Consider the following 19882-nt stretch of genomic DNA (forward strand, 5'->3'; position numbering starts at 1 on the left):
TGTACCATCTGGTTCAATGGAATCGTGGGTTGATCTTTGCGAGAGTTTCTTATTGAGGTACAATCCACCAAACATGATTACGCAACTAAGGAATGACATAGCATCCTTTCGCCAGGGCGACTATGAATCCATGTATGAGTGTTGGGACCGTTACAAGAGTTTGCTTCGAAAGTGTTCAAATAATGGTTTTCAGGATTGGACTCAAGTAGTTATGTTCTATAATGGAGTCAATGCGCCCACGATGATGTTACTGGATGCCTCACAAATGGGACATTGCTAGATAATCACCTACAGAGGCATTTGCTATCTTGGACAGAATTGCTAACAATGATTATCAATTTCCTTCCTCAAGGCTTAGGAGTGGGAGGAGAGCACCTGGAGCATTGAGTTAGATACCAAGGATTCGTTCCACTCAATTCTCAACTATCGCTAACATGCTAAATTTACAACGTTCCACTGAGGTAAAGGAAATGAAAGCAACTAGCTTGGCATGTCTGTTATACAAGGTAACCATCACGAGAGCGAATGCCCGACCAACCATGAGTCCATCAACTTTATAGGAAATTTCAATCAAGGGAACAACAATCCTTACTCTAACACTTATAATGATGGACAGTGTCAACGTCTAAATTTCTCATGGGGAAATCAAGGAGCCCAAAATACTAATCAACCCACTCGGCAACAGAATCAATGAGCCTCAAGGTTACCAAATACTATACCATGACATAATACCAACAAAGGAGCTTCAACTTCAGCGAGCATAAGTTCATTGGAAGCTACCATTCAAGAGTTCATATCTACTACGAGGAAATGATGCAATACCATTCTAATTCAATTAAGAATCAAGGAGCTTTACTTCAAAGTCAATGCGCCTTACTTCAAAGCCATAGTTCATCTCTGAGAGCTTTGGAAGGTCAAGTTTGTCAGATTGCTACGGCATTGCAAGACCGTCAGCAAGGACATTTGCCAAGTGATACTGAAGTCACTAAAGCGCATGGGAAAGAGCATTGCAATGTGTTAACTCTTAGGAGTGGAACACATTAATCAACAAGTCAAGGCTAGTGGAGCACAACATGATGACTCTACTCCCACTATTAGCAATGGTGAAGCTGAATAACATGATGATCTCATTACTGAGAAGGACATAGGAGGTTCTACTAATGATTCTGCTAAGGCACCAGATTCTGATGCCAAGGCAAAAGAAAATTATATTCCTACAGTTAAGGAAGATAGACCTCCACCCCTTCCCACAAAGATTGAGGAAGCATAATGATGAAGTTAAGTTCAAGAAGTTCATGTATATTCTTGATCAGCTCCATATCAACGTACCTCTTTTGGAAGCTATTGAATAGATACTAATGTATGCCAAATTTCTGAAGGAAATCTGTACCAAGAAGAGGAAAGTAGAGATGTTTCCACGGCAACAGAATTTTGTTCTTCATTGAGTAAGTTGCCACCAAGTGAAATAATCCAGGCACTTCATTATTCCTTGTTCGATGGAGCTAATTTTGTTGGAAAGGCATTGTGATCTTGGTTCAAGTGTCAACTCAATGCCAAAATCGATATTCTTAAAGCTTGGCATAGGAGATGCAAGACCCACCTTGGTTATTTTACAACTTGCCGACAGATCACATGTTAAACCTGAAGGGAGAGTCGAGGATGTCATAGTAAGGGTGGATAAGTTTGTGTTTCCAATCGACTTCTTAATTCTGGACTGCGAAGTTGATTCCAAGGCACCCATCATTCTGGGAAGACCTTTCCTAGCCACTGAACGTATCTTGATAGACTGTGAAAAAGGTGAACTCACCAAGACAATGGTTGATCAATGTGTGACTGTCAACGTGTTTCGAACTCTCAAGTATGTTGACGACACTGAAGAATGCCAAGGCATTTCTGAATTAAACTCGGTGATTGAAGAAGAGACTGAACATATTTTCCAAAACAATTTCATTCAGCTAGCAGAAAATGAATATTGGATGGATGGTGAAAGCTTAGTGGAGTACGACAACTTCCCAATTTTGGAGGAGCAATCTAGCTTACTACAAGCTAGGTTAAGTATGAATTTTGAACCTCAAAATTTTGATGAATTATTCCTCCTAAGCCTTTATTATTGCTTGCACTTACTCTAGAGCTTAAGACTTTGCCAGGGCATCTTAAATATGTTTACTTAGGGAGCGATGAAACTTTACCGGTGATTATTTCCACTAACCTTATTGTTAATCAAGAGAAAAGTTTGTTAAGTGTTTTAATGCAGCATAAGAAAGCAATTGGTTAGACTATGGTCAATTTGAAAGGAATTAGTCCAACGATCTGCATGCACAAGATTCTGCTTGAAGATTGACACGACAATTCAATAGAACCACAACAAGACTCAATCATGTTATGAAGAAGATGGTATGAAAGAAATTATAAAGTGGCTTGATGTTGGAGTGATTTACCCTATCTCAAATAGCTCATGGGTGAGCCCTGTCCAATGTTTCGAAGAAAGAGCACGACGGTGGTTACTAATAAGGATAATGAGCTATTACCCACTCGCACTATTACGGATGGAGGATATGCATGGACTATCGAAAACTCAACAAAGCTACAAATAATGATCATTTCCTCTACCTTTCATCGACCAATATTGGATCGATTGGCTGACAAAGCATTCTATTGCTTTTTGGATGGGTACTCGGGGTATAATCAAATTACCATCACACTAGAGGACCAGGAAAAAACTACATTTACTTGTCCCTATGGTATTTTTGCCTTTAGGAGGATGCCTTTTGGACTCTGTAATGCCGCAACAATATTTCAGCGATGTATGTAGGCCATATTTTCAGACATGGTTGAGGATTTTCTGGAGATTTTCATGGACGACTTTTCTGTTGGTGGGGACGATTTTGAACGTTGCCTCGGCAATTTAGCAAAAGTTCTCATAAGATGCGAGGAGGCTGAGTTGGTATTAAATTGGGAATAATGTCACTTCATGGTGACTGAAGGCATTGTATTAGGCCACAAAATTTCTTACAAGGGTATTGAGGTTGACAAAGCGAATATTGAAATGATTGAAAAGTTACCACCACCTACTTCGATCAAGGGTATAAGAAGTTTTCTTGGACATGCTGGATTCTATAGAAGGTTTATCAAAGACTTCTCCAAGATTTCTAAGCCTTTGTTCACATTACTTCAACAAAACCAACCCTTATGTTTGACGAGTTATGCCTCGGTGCATTCACTGAGCTGAAATGACGATTGATCTCGGCACCCGTTATAGTTCCTCCCGATTGGACATCACCATTTGAGCTGATATGTGATGCAAGCGATTATGTCGTATGAGCTGTTTTGGGGCAACACCAAGGTAAAAGTTTTCATGTTATTTATTATTCTAGCGACACTTTGAATGAAGAACAATTGAACTACACCACCACTGAGAAATAATTACTTGTCGTGGTATTTGCTTTTGATAAATTTAGACCATACCTAATATGCACTAAAGGTATTGTTCACACTGATCATTCGGCTATAAAATACTTAGGGAATAAAAAGGATGCCAAGCCTAGACTTATTAGGTGGATCTTACTTTTGAAAGAATTCGACTTAGAGGTGGTAGATAGAAAATGAAATGAAAATCAAGTTTATGATCACTTATCTAGGCTAGAAAATAATTCTGAATGCCATGACACTGTAGATATTCAAGAGGAATTTCCTGATGAGAAACTTTTATATGTCGTGGCAATCCCATAGTATACTGACCTTGTTAATTTTCTTGTTAGTGGAATATTGCCTTTTGATTTGAATAGTCAGGCTAAAAAGAAGTTCAAGCACGATGCAAGGCACTATTTTTGGGATGAGCCATATTTGTTCAAGCACTGTGCCGATCAGCTCATTAGACAATGTGTACTGAAGAAGAACGTGACATTTTGTACCATTGTCATTCAGCCCATGTGGAGGCCATCTTGGTGGAGCAAGGATTACTGCTAAGGTCCTACAATCAGGTTTTTACTGGTCAAACTTGTTCAGAGATTCTCAAGCATTTTACAAAGCTTGTGATCGATGCCAGCGGACTGGAAACATCTCCAGACGACATGAAATGCCACTGCAAAATATTCTTGAAATAGAGATGTTGATGTGTGGGAATCGATTTCATTGGGACCATTCTCATCTTCTGAGAAAATCTATATATCTTGTTTGTTGTGTTTAGGTATCAAAATGGGTGGAAGAAAAAAAAAACATCAAGGAATGACTCTAAAACCGTACTCAAGTTTTTGCTCAAGTATATTTTCACTCGGTTTGGAGTACCTCGTGCTATCATAAGTGATGAGGGAACCCACTTTGATAACAAGTTGATTTCCAAGGCATTGAGGAGATATGGAGTTCGACATAAGATTACCACGGCATATCATCCGTAGATAAATGGCCAAGCTGAGGTATCTAATCGAGAGATTAAGCAGATTTTAGAGAAAGTGTTGAACCCAATGAGTAAGGATTGGTCGCCAAAGTTGGATGAAGACTCCTTTAGGAATGTCACCATTCAAGCTAGTGTATGGGAAAGCTTGTCATCTCCCGGTTGAATTTGAACATAAAGCATACTGGGCCATCAAGAAATTGAATTTTGATGCTCAACTAGCTGGAGAGCATAGATTACTGGAACTTAATGAAATGGAAGAGTTTAGAGAACAAGCATATGAGAATGCTCAGATATACAAGAAGAAAACCAAGAAGTGGCATGACCAGAAACTGATGCCACGGTATTTTCATGTGGGCCAACAAGTCTTGCTCTATAACTCCAAACTTAAACTTTTTCCTATGAAGCTCAAATCTCGATGGTCATGACCATTTGAAGTGCATTATGTCTATCCCCATGTAGCGATTGACATCAAGATTATAGATGGGACGATCTTCAAAGTCAATGCCAGCATCTGAAAGCCTATAATAGAGTTCCACCACCACACAGCAAGGTAGTTTTGCATCTACACGATGTTGAATAGTTCCCAGAGGAAAACCAAATTTCGATGCCACGACATTGAATTTACTGTACAGAAATAAAATTTAAAATTTAATCTTTTCCTTTATTTTAATTTTTTTCTTATTTTATTTGTAATAATTTTTATTTCATTTGTAGGGACCACAGTGCTGCAAACCGTGCAGGGAATGGATACCAAAGGGATGAAAAAATAGCGCATTAAATGGGGAAGATATTCTTTTGATTTGTTTCTTTTCAATTTATTTAATTTCTTATTTTTACTTTTCTCTCTCCACAGTTTTATCCCATCATCATCATTACTTTTGGCTGGTTATTTTTCCTTCCCCATACACAAATTAACCCCCATCCACTCAATTTTTTTAACCGTCCTATCACTCATTTTAACTTTTTTTTCTCTTTCATTTTTAACTTTTACTTTTTCTCTCTCTTTTCATCTTCTCTCTCTTTTCCATAGACGAAAATCCTTCAAGCTTTTAAACCTCTTAAAGCTTCTTCCTTTTCATTTTTCTACTTCACAACCATTGAAAATGATGCGTACAAGACTGGCTATGACCGAGGCTTCTACTTTACAACAGTTCGAGAACGATGAAGCCAAGGCACGGTTCAAAATTTCAAGAACATAAAACTTTTTTGAGTTGGGTTTTATTTTTACCGATGAAGTCGACGGTGGCTTTGGACCGGACATGATGGACATCTCCACTCAAATGGAAGAAGTTTACAAGGCATCCAGGTTGGTTAATGCTTCTTTGGTTAAGGAGTTTTATGCCAATATCCCCAAGCCGAACCACACTTCATTTTGTGCGAGGTAAACAGATTCGGTTTACACCTCTGCGATTAATATTATTTCATTTACAGGATGTGGAGGACCGACATGCCACGTTCGAAAATGATGCGATAGCACCACATATGATGAAATTTTGGAGGACTTGTGCTTCACAAACCAAGTGGAATGGTCGCCAAACCAGCCGATATCAGTCAACCGTCAGCGTCTTCAACCGCGCGCAAGTTATGGAACCATTTCCTCAAAACTCATGCCTACATCTCACAAATGACGGTATCACTTTCTCGTTTAATGCTTTTACACTCGATCATGGTATATCGTCCTATTGATGTGGTCGAATCATTGTTCATCAAGTTCATGAGTGTTTGGGTAAAAAGGAAAGTGCTTTAGTGTTCCCTAATTTAATTATGCTTTGTGTCGTAAGAAAAAGATGAAGAGAATGCTTTTGATGAAATTTTCCTGGAATTTCGGGCATAACTAGGGCTAGATTACAATTTATATTGTCCAAAGTCTAATAACCCTATTCTTGATCAGTCTACAGGTACTGAATAATCAAATACCGAGGAAAGGTTACTTGCTCTCGAGGAAGCTGTGATGTAGACTCATACTCCCCTGCATGCTTTACATGGTGCATCCGTAATTTCTTTGGATATGTGAAGCATAGAGATGTTGTGGTGGAAACTGTTTAAGAAATTATTCCCCACGGTCAACGAAACTTTCATGGATTTCGGATGAAATTCTGCCAGTATTCAATACCAAGGCATCTCTCGAGCCGAGCAAAAAACAGCTGACCCTCTAGTTGATAAACGACTCATGCTCCCCCCATTTGAGACCCTGAATATCCGCCTACTGTCTCTGTTATAGAAACACCCAGTCCGTTCCTGCGCTCGATCCTTCCCTACACCACGTAGTAGCCGACTCACCAAACCACGGCTAAAGCATCAACATACGTCATGACTCCAGTTCTTCAGAGTCCAACCCAACACCACTACGTAAGCGTACCAGATGAGGAGCTATCAGTAGCTCCAAGGTAATACCACTACGCAAATCATGAGGTACCTCACTTGCATTCATTTCATTTAGTTTGTATTTCATTGCATGGCATATAGTTTTTATTTAGTTTAGTTCTCTTTAAAAGCATTGAGGACAATGCTTCCCTTAATTTTGGGGGAGGTAGTGTTCTTGGTAGAGCATATGTATGATATCATTAGCATAGTATTATGCCATGGCATCAGTAAATAGTAGGATAGTTAGATAGAATGTTTTGAGGATACCCGATGATGATGAATTTTTTAGGCTAGAATTGAATGTAATGACTATTGAGAATGATAGAACTCACTCTAGGGCTTGATGCTTTGTGAAAAACTTTTACACGATTTGTATGTTCTCTATACTTAGAAAATTTAGAAAATTTTATGAACTCTAGTTAGTTTTGCATTGAAATATAGTATTGTGCTTAAAAGAAAAATAAAAATAACTCTTTATATATGAAATTGAATAAATGCTTAGGCATAGCTGTAAAGGGACACTCCTATATGTCGTGGCATTTCCTGGAACTTCTTTAATAAATGGTAGTCTCGCATATATGAGTGAATGAAAGTAGTCACTGGATGACTCTACTTAACTAGCTCGGGGTGGAAGGTATGCTCCCTTTCACCTAGAGTGGAAGAGTAGGTGTGATGGTTTGACTCCCTTCGTAGCAGCATCTAAAAAAAAGTTCAGAAAAAAAGGGAGTAAAAATGTGCTTAATGAATAAGTAAATGCCTTAGAAAAAACTAGGGGACTTGAGTAGAAATTGTCTAAATTTGCTAAGTATAGATTGGATGCAATCACGCACACACTACCACAAAGAATCTTGACCTAGGGAAAAGTACTTGACTTCTTGATATGTCTAGCATGTTGAGCCTATTGTTCTAAGGGTTGAAATTCAATTTTGTCCTACTGTTTATTGTTGAAAGTGTCCATGACATTCTGCTTATGTAACTACTCCATTGCTGAGGACAAGCAAGCTTAAGTTTGGGGGGTGTTAACTTCCTAAAAATGCTACTTTTAAGGCATTTTTCACTTAAGTTATTGTTTGTTTAAAAGTCCATTTTAGTCATTTTAGGATCATGTAGTTGCATATAGTTGCATGTGTGGTGGTATTGTTGTTTTATTTCTTAATGGTGATGTATGAGAGAAAGTTGCAGTTGTTTGTGTGTGGGGGAATAGCAGAAAGGATTCTTCGGGAAGTAATGATGCGGCATCACACATTGCTGAAGCAGATTGAAATGCCTTGGCATTTCTGGCGAAGAAAACGACAAAAAGTTACAGTTGTACGAGGATAGCTGGCTGCAAGTCATATAGTTGCATGTGTGGTGGTATTGTTGTTTTATTTCTTAATGGTGATGTATGAGAGAAAGCGCAGTTGTTTGTGGTGTCAGGGAATAGCAGACAAAAGGATTCTTCGGGAAGTAATGATGCGGCCACACATTGAAGCAGATTGAAATGCCTTGGCATTACTGGCGCAGAAAACGACAAAAAGATACAGTTGTACGAGGATAGCTGGCTCTGCATGTAAAATGATTATTGTAACCGCCTGTCAGAGGACCATTGCCACCTGTAGCATAAGGTTCACGTATATGGTGTGATTCTAGGGGTATGAGGGGTATTTTTCACCCAACAACCTCATCATTACCCCTAGATATTTTTATTATATATGACACCTCATTGGAGAGAGGAAAGATGAGGACAATACACGCATAGGGCAGAGCAGAAAAATCATATTTTTATTTTCCTTTTTCTCTTCTTCTTCCTTGGGTTTTCCTTCATTAATAAAGCTTCATGGAGTGGCTAGCTAGGCGTCCGAGAAGAGCTAGCGAGCTAATGTGGTTCATGGTGGCCGAGGAGACCTCCAGTGGCACGCGTCGAAGGTTTCTTCCCACTTCCATTTTGCTTTTATTTTTCTATTTATTTTTGGGTTGTTGGAACGAATCTTGGTTATTTGCTTGCTTTTCTTATGAATACACCGTCTAGGCTTGTAAGAGGTATGAGAGTGTCCATTTCTTAGATGAAGGTTAGGTGTTCGAGAGAAACCTAAGCTGAAAATACTTGTAGTATTTGAGAGAAACACAAGACAAGATCCTCATAAGCAATGGGTTATAATATTTTCAAGAGGCTTTGAACCAGCCTAGGAATACTATCTTAATCCCTTAGTACTTGAGAGAGACTAGATAGGATTTCAACGACTAAAAAGGGTGTTTTTTATCAAGAGTGTGGGTTGTCAACATCGTTGAGTGAGAGCAATGCCTTGGCATCCCATTCTGTTAGGTTCATTTGACTAGAGATAGCGGAACACTTTCAAAAAACCCTGTCGAGTAAGTAAAGATTAGATAGCATAAATCTACCTGAGAGATAAGTTTAGCATCCTTAAATCAATCCCTACCATTCATTCCAGTGGAAGCTTGTCGTGTGAGGATTATCTACTCATCATTTATTGTTGTTGTTTATTGTTTTTACCATTTTTTCATTGCCTCGACATTACACATCTAAACATCTGTTTTTGCCACCATTTCCATTTTCTATAACATCAGACCATTCATCTATCCACTTCATACACTTTTCATTTACTGTGACATTTGTATATATCAAGACTAACTATACATAGATAGAGTAGTGCTTTGTTTTGGTTAGACTTTTGTAATTTCACCCAATCACTGTGGAGATGATACTCACTCATCACTATATTACTTGAGCGATTGTGTATACTTGCACATTATTTGCGTATAATTTATAGTACTCACAACACGTAATAAGTTTTTGGCGTCGTTGTCGGGGATTGGCAGCCTGAAGTTAATTAGTTTTGCCAGAGCATTTTATTTTTGCATTTTTATTTGTGTATAGTTTACTTGATATTTTGTTTTACATGATCCATTCCATTATGTGTCGCCAACTGAACATCGAGAAGATGAGCTCCATCTTTCAACTGTACCAAAACCCCCACAGCCTGTCGAGCCACAAGGGGATGAACAATCAGAATTATCGTAACAAATTCCTTTATGAAGGAGTAGGCGTCAACTGAAGAAGGACCAAGTGTCCCCCCTGTTGCGCCAGCATAAGAATCTAAACATTTCAGCCCCACACAACTGTGAAAGCGCATACGTCGCATGGCTGCCACACCACCAACATAAAGTCGAGGTACCTTACATTGCATTGCATTTCATAGCATGTAGTCTAGCTTTACCTTAGTTTTTAGTAAGCAGTGAGGACAATGTTTCTCTCAAGTTTGGGGAGGTAGGGTTCACACGTCATTGCATGATAGTATTAGTATACTTAAACATGCCATGACATTAGTAAGTGTTAGAATTAGTTTTCTGAAATAAATTAAGGATGTTCGATGATAATGAACTTTTTATGGCTAGAATTAAATGTACATTATTGTTGAGGATGATAGAACCAACTCCAGGACTTGCTTCTTTAAAACCTTTGAATACATGATTATATGTTTTCCATGCTTAAATAACTTAAAAAAATTATAAGAGAATTCTTGAATGCCATGCCATAGAACTTTGATAATGAATTATTAAAACCCCACAGACAAAAACAAATAATGAAATTGCGAATAAATGCTTCAGCATATCTGTAAAGGGATACTACACTATGCCATGGCATTGCCTGTAAACTATATATAAATAAATGGAAACTATGGTATATAAGTGAATGAAAGTAGTCACAGGATGACTCTACCAAACTAGCTCGGGGGTGGAAGATATACTCCATTTCACCTAGAGTGTGGGATGGTAGGTGTGATGGGCTGACTCCCCTCTTAGCAGTATTAATGAAAGAAAAGAAAACAATGTAAGAGAAAATTTAGTAATGTCATGGCAAAACAAGAGAGCTTGCTTAGAAAAGTTTTAGGTTTGTTAAGCATGGACTTGATACGATCACACGCACACACTCACACAAAGGATCTTGCCCTAGGAGACTGTATTTGATTTCTCAAATTAGTCTAGCATGTTGAATCCAAATGTTCTGAGGGCTGAAATTTTATCCCATATAAATATTATGCTTATGAACTTGTCATGGTATTTTTTATTTTGCTTAATATTATCCATTGCTTGAGGACAAGCAATAGCTTAAGTTTGGGGCGTGATAACTCCGTAAAAAGGTCATATTTGGGACCTTTTCACTTAAGTTATTGACTATCTAAGAGCCCATATAGGATCATATAGATGCATTTAGAAGCATATAGTTGCATATGGTGGAATTATGTTTGTCGCGACATTTTATTTTGTAAATGGTGTTGCGTTGTGGGGAAGGTTCTTGTTTAGTTATGTGCAAGATTTAGGAGTAAGGAAAAGAAAAATGGAAGTGCCATTACATGATGAGACTGCTTAGCAGAATACAAATACCGATTCAGTTGGCATTTCGAGAGCGAACAAAACGAAAGAATATATTTTTCAGAGCCAACTGTCCCTATCTTCACGTGATCTCTACACAATAGGAGACACCTGCATGGAGGGGACCACGCACAACTACAGATGACCCTACTGGACCACGCATTATTGCAGCTGATTTTACTAGACCATGACCTGTTGTAGCCTAATCTTGTCGGGTACTCAGCCAGCTGCCTAGAGGGGACCATTGCCACCTCTGCTTACCTCCTTCACGTGAATTAAGCATGTTTGGGGTATCCTAGGAATTTCAACACAAATTCCTAGGTTTATTCTCCCCCTATAAATAGGAGATGAAGCCACCATGAAAAGGGGATTTTACACACGCCGCCTTAAGCCAGAAAAACCGGAGGAAAAAATCTCTCCTTTCTCTACCTATTATATTTGCGGTGGAATTCCTCCATTGACAAGCTAGAGGGAGTGGTGAACTAGGCGTTTGAGAGGATCTAGCTCGTTGGGATAGTTCTTGGTGGTCGAGGGAAGCTCTGGTAGTGCATGTCGAAGGCTTTTCCTCCTTCCCTTTGCTTTTTACTTTCATTTTTATCATTTGGGTTGTAAGGAACGGATTAACTTATTGCTTTGTGCTTGAAACATTCGAACCCCACCATAAACTAGTCTTATTTGGTGGGAGTTCATTTTGGATATTTAAGTTTAACTTTAATGAATGGTTGTTTTTGTATATTGTTATCTGTTTTGTTTATGATGTTTAATGTCTTTAGGTTGTAGGAGCTATGAGAGTAGTTATTCCTTAGGAGATTACTTAGTGTTTGAGAGAATGACTAAGTAGCACATCCTTAGTATTCGAGAGAAACTAGGGAGAAATCATATAAGTAAAGGGTTCTAGGTAGTAACTAAGCCTAATACAACCTTAGAGATAAGCCTGGGATTTCATTTGACTGAAAGGAGTAGAGCATGAGCGAAAGTTAGATGTTAGTGTTGTCACAAAAAGGTATTGCCATGACATATCCTGTTATCTGGACAAATAGGATCCCTGCAGTACCTAACGTCAATCGGTTTGTCATAGTATCTTGAACATGTCGAGTCCTTTGACTAGAGATAGTATAGGGCACCCTTAGTAAACTCTGTCGGGCATATAAGGCGTAGATGTAAGACCATCCTGAGAAGTAGACTTAAAATTCCTAAGTGACTCTTATCATTCATTCTCATAGTAGCTTGTTATGTGAGGAGTTTAAAGTCCTGATAATCAAATCCAACCTTTACATTTTATTTTGCTTTTACATTTTATTTTGTTTTTACATTTTCATTTGTTTACACTGAACACAATATATCTTGCCACGACATTTTCATTTGTAAATAACATCACTAACTATACATAGGTAAAGTAAATTGCTTTGATTGAACTTATCAATTTCATCCAATCCCTGTGGATACGATACTCACTCATCAATGTATTACTTGTTCGATTGTGCATACTTGCACATATTTACGCAACCACATATAGTAGTCACAATTCACGGACAATACTCTCGCTGAAATGTTACTTAATTGTGAGGCTCGACAGAAGGTGTTTTTGGGTGAAGGGATTTCGGCTAATGTTGTCCAGTTCAGTCTACTGATGAATCAGACGTCAAAGACTCTTCCGATGACCATTCTTTTCAGGTGTGTGGTCAACAGTGAGGTGTTTATCGAGGTCGAGGTCATGAGCGGAGTTATAACTCCAACATGCCACAATATCTATTGTGTGGTAAGTTTGGTCATGTTTTTCATAAATGTTATCATCGATTTGATCATGATTACATGGATGTTGTTAATTTCGGTACTCTAGCTGGAAATTACTCGAAATGATCGAGTGGTTAAGGGTAGATCAACGTCAGTCTTTTGCATGGGTGTATAATCACGCTGTGAATACGGTTTCGTATCCTAGTTTTGTTCCTTCTCCTCCTTCTTAGTTGTATCCAACTAATCCGATGGTTTCTAGTGTTTCTTTCTATTCCCTGGCAGTCCTAGGTTATTATCCGTCCTCGAGAGTTTCAGTTAGGTCTTCTAATGATGTTTTAAGTCCTTCTGTGGTTGGTCAGAATCCTTTTTTGGCACCCTCAACGCCTGCGGCTTTTGTTTCCAAGCTTCTGTCTTTTAGTGCTAGTGTTTCTTGAAGCCTTCAAGTTATCTCGTTTGGTATTCTGACACTGGTGCTACTCATCATGTGACTAAAGATTAGTTTGTTTTTCACTCAGGTATGGTGTATACAAGTGATAATGCTTTGCACATGGGAAATGGTGATGGTGTTAAAAATGCTCATGTAGGGCAAAGTACTTTACATTCCAATATGAAGCCTTTATTTTTGCTTAAAATGTTACATGTTCCTAACATCAAGAAAAAGTTGATCCATGTTTCTCAGTTCACTCGAGATAATGGTGTTTTTCTTGAGTTTCACCCGTATGAATGTGTTGTGAATGATGCTCAGACTGGACAGGTTCTTCTTCCTGGGAGACTCGCGGATGAAGGTCTCTACCAGGCTATTCCTTAAGCTGAGGCAAGTTCGGTTTCTCAATTAAACATTATTTCTGTGACTCTAGATAATTTGGATTTATGGCATCGGTGTCTTGGTCACGCTTCTGTTGATGTAGTAAAATCTTTTATGAAACGTTGTAATATCTCTTTTTATATTGTGCGTTGCTTGTATGCAAGGGAAGGCTCACAAGCTTCCTTTTTTTGTTCTTTTTTAACGGAATATAATGGTAATTTTCAGTTAGTTATTTTGGATGTTTGGGGTTTTGTTCCATTTACTTATTCAGATGGATTTTATTATTATGTTTTCTTTATTGATGTCTCGAGTAGATACACATGAGTCTACTTACTTAAACGAAAATCTGATGTGTTGTCGTGTTTTCTTAATTTTTATAAGTTGATAGAAGTGTAGTTTGGTTGTAAAATTAAGATTCTACAAGTAGATGGTGGTGGTGAATATCAGTCACTCAAGGGTTTGTTTCAACAAAATGGTGTGGAGCAACGTATTTCTTGTCCGGGCACCTCCGAGCAGAATGGTTGAACTGAACTCTTGAATTGTAGCTTTCAATGAACTCATGCTCACTGAAGATGAAGCTCCTTTGTTGGTAATATGCCATTGCATAGTATTTTGGTAACCTTGAAGCTCCTTGTGATTCTGCTGCCGAGTTGGCTGATTAGTATTGTCGGCTCCTTGATTTCCCCTTGAGAAATTGAGATGCTGACACCATCCAGCATTATAAGTGTTAGAGTAAGGATTATTATTATCTCAATTGATATTACCTACAAAGTTGATGGACTCATGGTTGGTCGGGCATTCACTTTCGTGATGATTGCCTTGGCATAATAGACATGCCAAGCTAGTTGCTTTCACTTCCTTCACATCAGTAGAACGTTGTAAATTTTTTAACATATTAGTGATAGCTGAGAGTTAAGTGGACACTGAATCCTTGGTATCTAACTCAAATGTTCCAGGTGCTTTCCTCCCACTCCCAAGTCTTGAGGAAGGAAATTGATAGTCATTATTAGCAATTCTGTCCAAAATAGCAAATGCCTCATTATGTGATTTATCCAGCAATGTCCTATTTGTCGAGGCATCCAACATCATCCTCGTGGGTGCATTGACTCCATTATAGAACATAACTACTTGAGTCCAATCGTGAAAACCATGAGTTTAGCACTTTCGAAACAAACTCTTGGAACGATCCCAACACCCATACATGGATTCATCGTCGCCCTGACAAAATGATGTTATGTTATTCCTTAGTTGGGTATTCATGGTCGGTGGGTTATACCACAATAAGAAACTCTTGCAAAGATCGACCCATGATTCCATCGATTCCATCAAACTAGATGGAACACCACTCAACCAATCCCTTGCTCGGTTACGCAATGAATATGGGAAAAACTTTAATTTCAGAACATCCTGATGCACTCCTTCTTGGCGGAAAGAATCACAAACTTTCAGAAAATTTTGAATATGTTGTCTGACATCTTCAGTTGGCATGCCCCCAAACTGCCCTATAGAATTCAACTTGTTGAACATGACTAGTTTAAGCTTGAAATATGCAGCTTGAATTTTGGTTGCCACAATCCCATTATTCAGATCATCTAGCATTGGATTTAAATGACCACGAATAACACGAGACCTATCAGCAGGTTCAGTATTTGGAATGCCTTGGCATTCGGAATTCTGTCCTCCTGACTAATTCCCTAATTTCCAATTTGATACATATTTCCTCGAGCACGTTGAGCACGTCTCCTTTGTCTAAAGAGTCTTTCAATCTCAGGTTCTATCGGTTCCAATGGCTCTTCAGAATGTCTTCTAGGCATAAACTAAACAAACCTGAAAAATAAAAAAAAAATATCAAGTAAACTATACACAAATAAAGATGCCAAAATAAAATGCTCTAGAAAAACTAATTAACTTCAGGCGCTAAAAACTTGTTGTGTGTTATGAGTACTATAAAATTATACACAAATAATGTGCAAGTATACATAATCGCTCAAGTAATAAAGTGATAAGTGAGTATCGTCTCCATAGGGATTAGTTGAAATTAAAAAAGTTGAATTAAAACAAAGCACTACTCTATCTAAGTATAGCTAGTATTGATATGTACTAATGAAAAATGTCATGGCAATGGAAAGTATATGTTTGTGGATATGGATTGATAGTATGATGGTGTAGCAAATGGAAATGTAGTGACAAGAATAGATTTTAATGATGAAAATAATGGAAATGTTAAGGCAATGAAAAACATCAAATAAATGATAAGTTGATCATCCTCACACAACAAGCTTCCACTAGAATGAATGTTAGGGATTGATTTAAGGATGATATAACTTATCTCTCAGGCAAATTTAATCTATCTAAACTTTATTTGCTCGACAGGGTTTGCTGAAAATGTTCCCACTATCTCTAGTCAAAGAAACCTAACAGAATAGAATGTCACGGCATCTTCTCTCAGTCTCAGCTATGATAGTATACACTATTGATAAAATCTACCTTTTTAGTCTTTGAAATCCTATCTTAGTCTCTCTCAAGTACTAAGGGATTAGGATATAGTATTACTAGGTCAGTTCAAAGCTTACGAAAATATTATAGTCCATTACTTATTTGGATCTTTTCTTGTGTTTATCTCGAATACTACAAGTATTTTTAGCTAAGTTTCTCTTGAAAACGTAGCCTTCATCTAAGAAATTGACATTCTCATGCCTCTTACAAACTTAGACGATGAAGCATTCATAAGCAAAGTAAGAAAATACAAAAGATAAATATAAATCTACCATTAAAATAAAGTTAAACATCTATAAAACAACCCCACCAAATAAAGTTAGATCATGGTGGGATTTGAATCATCCATAGAACAAGCCATGAAATATATTTGTTCCAAAAAAAACCCAACATCAAATAGAAAAATAGCAGTAAAAATGAAAGGGAGAAGAAGCCTTCGACGTGTGCCACCGGAGCTCTCCTCAACCACCAAGATTCACTTTAGCTCACTAGCTCCTCTCGGACGTCTAGTTCTCCATTCCTTGGAGCATATCAATAAAGGAACACCACTCAAGGAAGAAGAAAGGGATATGGTGAAAAGATAAGAAAAAACTATTGTAGAAAGTCCTCTCTTTTTTCTCTTTCATGTGAGGTGTAATATATAATAAAAATATCTAAGGGTAATGATGAGGTTGTTACGCTCAAAATATCCATCATACCCCTAGAGTCACTCATTGCGTGTGAACCTTATCCTCTAGGTGACAGTGGTCCCTCAACAGGCAGTTACATCCATCATTCACATGTTGTGTCAGTTGTCATTTTACAGAAATATCTTTTTATCGCTTTCTGCGCCAGAAATGCAAAGGCATTTCAATCTACTTCAGCAACATGTGATGTCACGACATTCCTTCCCAGTGAAACTTTCTTCTTTCTATTTCCAGCACGCCATAAGCAATTTTCACCTTTCTCTCATACAGCATCCTTAAAAGATAAAATAGCAGAACCACCACAAATGCAACTATATGCAACTACATATCCTAAACTGACTAAAATGGGCTTTTAAACAAATAATAACTTAAGTGAAAAATGCCTTAAAAGTAGCCTTTTTAGGAAGTTATCAATTCTCCTAATCTTACAGCAGGTTCTTTGGCTTATATTATACCATCTGTTTGTGGTAATGTACCTGTTGATCGATCCACTGTTAATCAGACTACTACTAGTCAAAACATCCATCCCATGGTTACATAGGATAAAATTGGATACGAAAACTGAAGGTCTTGCATGTTTCGTTTGATGATAAGGAGCCTATAACTATTAAGAAGGCTCTTCTTCACCCTCACCGGAAGGTTGCAGCACATGCAGAGTTTGATGTCTTGGTTCGCAATGAAACATGGATATTGGTTCCTCTCCCTGAGGATAGGCAAGTCGTGAGTTGCAATGGATTTTTAAAATCAAACGGAATATAAATGGCTCCATTTCTCGTTTCAAGGCTCGTCTCGTGGCTAAGGGATTTCTTTAGTAGTTTGGGGTTGATTTTCATGAGGTGTTTAGTCATGTGGTAAAGCCGGTCACTATTTGAGTTATAATTTCTCTTACGTTAGCAAAAGGTTGGTCTCTCATGCAGGTGGATATTAATAATGCCTTCTTAAATTGACATTTATCTGAGGAAGTATATATGCATCAGCCTCCGGGATATGAACAAGGTGATGGTAACTTGGTGTGCAAATTGAATAAAGCAATTTAAGGTTTGATGCAAGCATCTCGTGCATGGTTTGAGAGTCTCAAGGGGTATTTGATCTCTGTGGGGTTTGGTTTGTCTCATTAGGATGCCTCTCTTTTTGCTCATAAAACCGATACTAGTATGATTTACCTCTTGGTTTATGTGGATGATACCATTCTCACAGGGAGTTGCTCTAATGAAGTCCAAGATGTTATAAATAAGCTCCATGCACAGTTTGCTTTAAAGGATCTTGGCCTTCTTCAGTTTTTCTTGGGTATTGAAGTCTGCTATGACTCTAGTGGTTTAGTGTTGAGTCAACAAAAATATATTCTTGATCTTTTACAAAATAATGGTTTTGCAGCAGCTAAGGATTTCCCTACTCCCATGATAACACACTGTAAGTTTTCTGTTACTGGTGAATCGCCCATTGATGAGGTGGCTCAATATAGAAGTATTGTTGATGTTCTCCAATATGTGGTTATTACCCGGCCAGATAATGCATATACGGTTAATCGCGTCTGTCAATTTATGCAAGCTCCTAGGGATAAGCATTTTCAGGCGGTTAAGCGGATTCTGAGGTATTTGCAGGGTACCTCGGATTATGGTTTATGGTTATCGTATTCTTCTCGTCTGTCCTTGGTTGGCTTTGCTGATGCGAATTGGGGTGCTAATGTTGATGACAAACAATCCACGTCGGGGTATTGTATTTACTTTAGTGGAAATCATGTTTCTTGGATTTCCCGTAAACAACAGGTGGTTGCTCATTCTACTGCTAAAGCAGAATATTGCAATGTTGCTTCAGCTGCCTACAAGGTCATATAGATTGCATCTTTACTCAAAGTGTTGCAGTGTTTGTTTCACAGAAAATCTACTTTATGGTGTGACAATACAAGTATTGTTGTTATGTGTTCCAATCCAGTTCATCATTCGAAGTTCAAGCATGTTGAATTGGACTTGTTTTTTGTTCGTGAAATGGTTGCAGCTGGTCAGTTGCATGTTCATGATGTTTCAGGGTACGAGCAAGTTGTTGATGTTCTTACTAAGCCATTGTCTTCTCCGATATTTATTCATCATCGGCATAAGTTGTTGGTTTCTCGCATTCGTGAGGAAGGCTCAGCTTTGTTGAGTAGTTACTCCCAGACAGATACAACTAAGGAACGACATGAGAATGATGATGAAGTTGAAGACGTGAATTGCATGGGGAATGTTACATGATGAAGCTAAAGACGTGAAAGATGTGAATTGCATGGGGAATGTTAGCGACTTACAAACGTGAATGGCGTGGAGAATGTTAGTGTGTAGAATGGAGTTGGTTTTCAGCTGTATAGTTATGAGTTGGTTAGAGGTTGTTATGAGTTAGTTGATGTTAGTTTTGTTAGAGTTTGTTAGTTAGTTGTTGTTATAAATAGCTAGTATGCTTTCACTCTTGTACACATGATTTTCTCATAATAAGATGCAAAACATTCTGTTATTTTTTCTCTTGTTTCTTCTATTCTTAGCAGTAGGGTTTCTATCTTAACAAAATAATGTTTAAATTAATAATATTTTTAAGATAAAATTCAATTGATTGAAAATGAAGTTATATAATAATACTCTAAACCTGGACCCAAAAAAATCACTAAGTGATTCCTGAATAATTATTTCAACAATCAAAAAATAAAATTTAAAAGAAAAATTTTGGAAAAGAAAAATTCTTTTAAGAAAAAATATTTCAAAAAATTTGTATTTATTAGTTTTTTTTACGTGTGCCATCATTGTATTGCCTCATGTCAATTTTAATTTTTAAACTAAAAATATTTTATAATTTGACATTTAGAATCATCGCGTGGTGTAATATCTCTCGTACTCTTCTTCAAAAAATAAAAATCGAAAAATAATATAAATTCATGGTGTCAGGTATCAATTTGACAAGTTCATATAAATCACTAGTACATTATAAAGGGATTGAAATATTATGTATTCAATTAGATATTTAAATTACAGTCCATGCTGACAATTCAGATGAACATTAAGAATTACT

The sequence above is a fragment of the Hibiscus syriacus genome, unplaced genomic scaffold (genome assembly GCF_006381635.1).
Source record: "Hibiscus syriacus cultivar Baekdansim isolate YM2019G1 unplaced genomic scaffold, ASM638163v2 tig00110505_pilon, whole genome shotgun sequence".
NCBI classification, from domain to species: Eukaryota; Viridiplantae; Streptophyta; class Magnoliopsida; order Malvales; family Malvaceae; genus Hibiscus; species Hibiscus syriacus.